This window comes from Adiantum capillus-veneris, chromosome 28 (assembly GCF_014529385.1).
Source record: "Adiantum capillus-veneris isolate H3 chromosome 28, ASM1452938v2, whole genome shotgun sequence".
NCBI lineage: Eukaryota > Viridiplantae > Streptophyta > Polypodiopsida > Polypodiales > Pteridaceae > Adiantum > Adiantum capillus-veneris.
The window spans coordinates 51328624-51335965 of NC_140958.1; the positions used below are offsets into that span (position 1 = coordinate 51328624).

A 7342-nucleotide genomic window follows, 5' to 3' on the forward strand; every position below is an offset into this window, starting at 1 on the left:
TGGGTGGCCCAAAAGAGCACCTTTATTTTTGAATTGCATAAAACAATGAAACATCAATTCTGTTTTGAAAGAGTATACAAAAAAACCAAAGAATTGAAATTGAATTTACTTTACTTTGACAATTTAATGTGTAGAAGATCAATTATTTAAAAAAGTTACAAATAAAATAAAAATAGTTGTATATACATTGTGCCACATTGGGACTTTATGAAAGTTTGGACAAATATTTTTCTATCTAATCCTCCTTGTTCTGGTCGTCATCCAGAGGCACATACGTTTGATCACCTTGACTCTACATAAACCCAAACCAAATTAAATAATTATCAACATCTCAAAACAATTGATACAAAATTATTTGTTTAAACTTACCGCTTGTAGTGATCCAACCACTGCGTCGAATTGCTCGCGAGATGTGGTTGTTTTCAAACAACCATTGCCAAATATCAAATTCTATATGTCGCTCCCGATACTTGACCATCTCCTTGGCTGGTCGAGTAAGAGTGATATTTTCCTAAGTTAGCACAATAACAATAACAATAACAATAACAATAACAAATCATCATTTATAATCTTTATATCACCAATTTAGGTTATAATTTAATCAATCTTACATATTTGTCCTTCTAAGCTACCTTGCCTCTTGAGCCATAGTGTGCGGGAGTTTGTCTGGTGCGAGCTTCGTGTTCTTGTCTATAGGATGAGCCCGTCGTAGCCTCATCGCTCTTTTCTTGCATTGCCTACTCTCACTCCGCATTTGCCATGTTGTCACCGCAATAGCTCTTGTATGGATCTCTAATCTGGTTGCCTGCTGCGCACCGTACACTGGACTGCTTGTTTTTCAAACATGTTTTTATGTAGCCCTCCAACCACTGTTGTGAAAAACGTTGATCAGGGGCATTTGGAGATCTAGCATGCAGTGCGTCCTCAATGTAGTGTGCATGATCGGACAATTGGTCTCTAAAATTTACAAAACAATTCTTATACATCGAGTGTATAAGAATCTGAAGATGGCATCGAAATACCCTGCCTTGTGCTGTACCGAAGTCCACCTCCCTGCCATATTTTACCTTGTGGTAGCTCCATGCGTGTCTCCTGGCATGGGTGCATCAATATCCTCGTCCTTTGTGTCAGAGGCAGTACGCTCTGAAATAGGGGACTCCATTCCCCTGTTGCTTCGTCTCTCTCGGTGCTCGCTGCCTTGAGATGAGCATCGACGCATGTCGCTAGAGCAAGTACGTCGACGGTGTTCTGGCAAAGTAGGAGTGGAATGGAGTGCCGTACGACCCTATGATGCAATGGGGTGGGACCCTGCAATGCCATGGGAGTGGGACCTTGCGATGGAAGGGGAGTAGGACTATAAGAAGGGGCCATAGACTGATGTACCATCGGTGCGAGGATCTGGATGTAAGGAGTCCCTCACTGACTCCCCCATGGTGTGGACTGTGGAGAAAGGCCGTAGGTCGCAAGCTGCTACGGAGTGTAGCGGCCAAACAATCCCTCCGTCGAATGAAGGTACTAGTCTCGTAAAGAGAGAGCCCGTTGTAGGTCTGGATCTACGACCAGTGGAGGAACCTGAGTAGAGTAGGTGTAGGATGGCCATGCCTGCAAATCACAAAAATAAACCTATGACACTCATGGTTTAGGGTTAACTAGTCAAAAATAATCTTTATTTCTTTGCTTGTTCTCACCTCCCCAAGACTCGTGTCCACTGGAGGCGATGTCTACCCTAGGTTGGAGTCCACCTGGGATGTGAATCAACCAAAGGAAGAGCCAGATGGCTGCTCCCCACCAGGTGGTCTCTTGTCTGACATCTACATTACAAAGAGCAATATGAGATTTAGCTTTCTCCCCTACTCACTCATCTATAAATACGTACACAAGTATATTAGCACACAAGCATGTAGATACATATACATATTAGTAGACCTAAGTAGAAGCTAGTAGTGCCAAAGGTCAAGTGGCACCTGTTTAGATATCATCACAGTTTCAATCGTGGTAAAACCAAAGGTACGTTGCAATAATCCATGCATGAGTGGATCATTGACCACAACGCCACGATTAAAAAGGACTATACCCGAGAGGAAGCGTCTAACCTTCGGGTGCTATGCTCCCGTGCTTAGTGTCTACCTACATGCATAAACAAATATATATGTACACACAAATATATATACAATTATGTAAATGTAGCCATCATTTTGAGTAGAGATAAAGAGTTATGGTTGTAAATGTAGCCATCGTTTTGTGTTGTGCACAATGCGAGAGTGCTCCTGCTTGTGTAGAGTGCTATGAAGAAGAGCTTCTTTATTGTACTTCTTGCACAACATCTCTTCACAGGAGCTCCTTGTTCGAGGGATTACTTTGCACATTGCATGCATGCTTCCATTCTAAGGTACGGTACCCTTGAAAGCTGTCCAACCTAATGCCTATTCCGTGGGGAGAAAAAGATAGGAAGAGAGAGAGAAAGATAGAGAAGCTAAGGAGAAGAGAGTAGAAATTAATTTTGAATTCCATTGGCTTTACGTAAAGAAGGTCTTTTTCATAGCACTCTACATAAGCAGAAGCATACCTGCACTGCGCACATCACAGAATGGTTTCCTCACCTACAACCATTGCTCTTTATCTTCCTCTCTCTCTCTCTCTCTCTCTCTCTTTCCCTCTCTTTCTCTCTCTCTCTCTCTCTCTCACACACACACACACACACACACACACACACACACACACACACACACACACACACACACACACACACACACACACACACACACAATCCATTGCCTAATAAATCTACCACGCACATTCATTTGCAAACAAAGCTTACATATTACAACGAGTAAGAATATTACATCAACGTAACTAAGCAACCTACGGGAAATGAATGAGGTATCTCTCTCTCTCTCTCTCTCTCTCTCTCTCTCTCTCTCTCGCTTTGTTTCTTCATTTATGCATGTAGATGTGTGTGTGTGTGTGTGTGTGTGTGTGGTGTGTGTCATTAGGACCAAAAACGATTCAAAAAGGGATGTTTGTTAATCTAAGAATTAAGGAATAGTCCAAGAGTTATTTGACATGTATGGCACTCTTGTCTCCTCTATTGTGGGTTTTGGTGGTCCTATTTTGACGGAGAACCGCTGAAAGTCTTGATCATAAGGCTGAAACTACTATATTTGGGTACTTTCGGCGAGAGAGCTCATTAAATTTGCGGCCCAAAGTAATGAAGTCTCATCTTTTATTCTATTTTATATTTCACAAAAGCGTTGTCAAAAGATATGAAATCTATATCAGAAGGCTCTCAAAACAAGGGCATTAATAACAAATCACCTACCTTTTACAAACGTATTCCTTTTTCTCTCCCTCTCTCTATTTTGTGAGAGGTTTAAGTCTTTCATTCTATATTTTCTTTCTTCTTCTCTAATCTCTGAGTTTCCATGGCGTCTTTTGTACGTCGCCCTTCACATAACATAACTTCTTGTGACTTTCATAACATTAGAGAGGATAGTCTTTGGAAGCCCATATCTTTTCGTGTGAATGACTGGGTAACAATGCTTCCTTCATGCAAAGATGTACACAGAGTGAAGGGAACTAAACGTGATAAAGTAAAAAACCATTGGAAAGGTCGTGTTCTTGCTTTCAAAGTGACCGACAATGGCCGGCTAGCTAAGGTTCAACATGTGTACATGGCCAAGGATATGGTGTTAGACTGGGAAGAACATCCCACACTGCAAGGCTTACTGTAAGTACAAAAAAAACTTCTATTTGATACAATGAATTTTTCATTATCCCATTGTTTTTCTCATTTTTTGATTCCATTCCAGATATATTTCCTTCAACAGCTGTGGAATGGCAGCCTGTGGAGAGTCTAAGTGGGACGTTCAAAGCAATGCATAAAGGGATTGTAGATGCTATGTATGCTGACAAGCCACCTTCCTTTTACAAAACAATGGATTTGTTTGTCTATTTTGCAGAATACAAAGTTCCATCACGAGAAGGTGCATATGGAGAACTATATCAGTTACCCATTCCCACCATAAGTTCACTTGACTGGGAAGCTCCTGATGCATGTACTATATCAAGCTTCAAATCCAAGATCAAAGAAGACATCCTTAAAGCTATGTCTCCGGGCAGGATATCAAGAAGGATTAAAGTTCAATGGTTCTTGCCTATACATGTCTTTGTGGCATGTTTCAAAACAATGGACTCGTAGAGGACAAAGACGATGTGGCTTAATAGAAGACTTTCTATGATTGAACTGGATAATGTACTTGGAGATGGATGGAGCACCAAAGAAACTTTCCATATTGGTGATAATATTAGTTGTAGAGTAAGCCCAAATTCTATGTCTATCTCATATGAACTATGTCGTCAATCATTAGTTCTGGGCTACGACTATAGGAGATGGAGAAGCAAATTAGGTAGCTGGGTTCCTCTCGACTCTGAGGAAAATTGTCCAGAGTTTGAACTAAAGGTCACAATCCATCCACACACCGAGTATAGAAGCCTAATAGTAACAACAAATTGGAGACTAAATGATGTTAGAGAATCTCTTGAGTTTCTTGATGAAACATCTCCCGAGTATAGATTCAAAGTGAATGAAATTGTGGTGAGCACAAGGATGGAGAATTCAACCTCTTGCATCACATGCCTTCCCCCAAAAAGAGTTGTATTTGAGCCACTTGCAAGGACTTGAAAAAACAAGTTCAATATTGTAATCATTTTGCAAATATATTCTACCTTATTGTGAACATTATTTATGTTGTTTTAAACTTACATGACATCATGATCCAAATTTAACAATCGATAGTTGGTATTAAGTATTTGAAGTACAAAATTATGAATCACCAAAGGGTATATATATGTTCATATGGACAAAATGAACAAAAGTGTACATAGCTTTTGTGGAGTAATCAATCATGAAACTCCACTTTTCTTTTTGCCTGAGAGGATTCTGCATCCTCAAAGACCCTTTTTATTTTGTGTTCAGAAGGGGGTGAAAGTTCAGGAGTGGGTGGTGGTGGTGACTTGGGCTCCTCAGGGCTTGGCACGGGTGACTTGGCAGGGGTTGGTGCTTTGGGCTCCTGAGGAGTGGCTGGCTTGGGTGACTTGGCAACCTTCTTTGGCAACATGAATGGTAGCTTGAAAGGTGAGCTAGGTGCCTCCCTCTTACTGTTCTTAAGTATACGACACTTTTGAACCTTGAATTTCAATGGTGAGTGAATGGATGGCCTTTTGGATCGGCTCTTCTTCTTGGTGGGACTCTTCCCCTTGACAGGGATCTTTTTCTTGGTGGGACTCTTCCCCTTGGCAGGACTCTTCTTGGCATGGCTCTTCTTTGTAGGACTCTTCTTGTGATCCTTTTTCTTTGTATGGATCTTCTTTGCAGGACTTTTATTCTTCTGATCCATTTTCTTTGCATCCAAACCCTTGGTGGCTCTACCTTTTTTTGGTGGCAAAGGAGATTTTGGATCATTTGGATTTATTGATCTTTCCAAAACCATAGAAATAGCCTTCTCTCTCACCCACGTGACCCAAGACTCTGGATAGTCATGCAACTGAAAAACATAGAAAAAGGAATTAAAGGATAGGAGTACATACATACATAGTTAAGACATCAAAATAAATACATGAGCCACACACTTTACAGTGAGTGTAGTCATCCGGCGCCTTGACTCAAGATATCTCCATGCATTGGCAAGCACCCTGCATCCACAAGATGTTGAGTCTGTCTGTAAAGGCACTTTTTGATTGTAGTACTTGAAAGCTTCTATATTGTAATCCTTATTTGTGGTACTCAGGTGACCAACAATAAGTTTGGCAACACTGCAAGAAGACATTGAATCAAAAAGCTACTAATAGAAAACAATGGGCCATCAAGCATAGATCATACTTCATACTTACAAGTTACTTCTCCCATGGATACTTGAAAATGAATTCATAAATATAATATCTTTCTCCAAAAGATTGAAGATAATAAGACTCCAATGTCCTCTACAAAAAATAACAATTAGCTAGGAATACCACAAAATGTTAAAAATAACATGTAAGGAGTTAAGATTTACCCTTCAACAAAGGGGTATATTATGTAATTGCAGGCCAGCATGTTAAAATCTTCAAAAAAAATTGAAAGGGTTCCTTGCTTGTTAAAGAGTCACTGTGTCACTAGAGGGTCAAGTATGGAAATTTGCATAACTAGAGCATCTGAAAGATCCCTCATAAGACACCTGAAAAAGAAAACACACCCCCCAATGAGGCCCTTGTGCCTACCTTGCACATGCACTAATAATTAGCAAAGGAGCAACACATACCTGAGAGAGATAAAGAGCACAGTGTCACCAAGCTCAATGTTGGGATTTACAAGCATACTTGTGTCTTGAGGGAATATGTCCAAGTACGCCTCATTATCTACAAACAAGGAGATATCCACCACCATTTGGCCTGTAACTTTTTCATAAAGAAGAGAGTTGGATGCTCTTAAAATTTCTGCTTGCTCTTTAAGGATAGAATCCTCTGATATCATGTCTTGCTCCCTCTCAACCTCCTTTCCTGCTTTGATATCCTGGGCCTTTCTTGTCTCATACTCATGTGTAAAATCCTCAATGACAACCCCTGAATCTTTCTGCTGCCTGGAAGGAGGGATATTCAAAATTTGGAAGGCTCTAAGATCCTCACTAGGAATAAGCTCACGAGCCTTATCAAACTTGTACCTCAGCCTTGACACAAGCACAAAATCTTTGCTCATAAGTGTGACCCTGTGAGCAAATGTAGCTGCAATGTAGCTATCATTCATAAAGTCTATGAGAAAATCCTTAGCAGCTTCCTGAAGGCACATCAAAGCTTGAGATTGCCACCTTACTGAGACAAAAGTTTTGATATTCATCATGCTTACAAGTCTATCTGATATCTCTTTGACAACTCTCATGAAAGGTAGCTTTGGAATCAGTAGACAAGTAGACTTTTGTGCTTTTCTTATTTCTCTTAAAGATTTGACTTGATAATTCAACCTTTTTCTAGCAGTGGGCCTCTGACGAGGTTGTGGAGGTGGTGGTTTCTCTGGATCTTTCTCTAAATCATCTTTTTTTGGATCATTTGGGGCTTGGTAGACTTTCCTTGCAGTCTGCTTTGTCCTCGCCATTTGGGCCACAAAACACCGCACGACGTGATAGCTGGGTCACCCACAATCTACAAGCTATCCCTATCGCACCGTATGTGAAGCAAATGATTTTGTCTAGAAATCATGGAGGGACACCTACACGACGCAATAGCCGGGTCACCACGCTCTAGAACATGTCCGTATCGCGTCGTATGTCAAGCTTTTGACCTTTCCAATAAATCAAGGAAGGAGACCTGCACG

At 40.7% G+C, this 7342-nt stretch overlaps 1 pseudogene; it reads right to left on the reverse strand.

Annotated features, from left to right (window-relative positions):
- Nucleotides 1-235: 235 nt before the first annotated feature.
- On the reverse strand, nt 236-7123 carry LOC147420445 (histone H3 pseudogene; annotated as a pseudogene).
- Between the last annotated feature and the right edge of the window lie 219 nt (nt 7124-7342).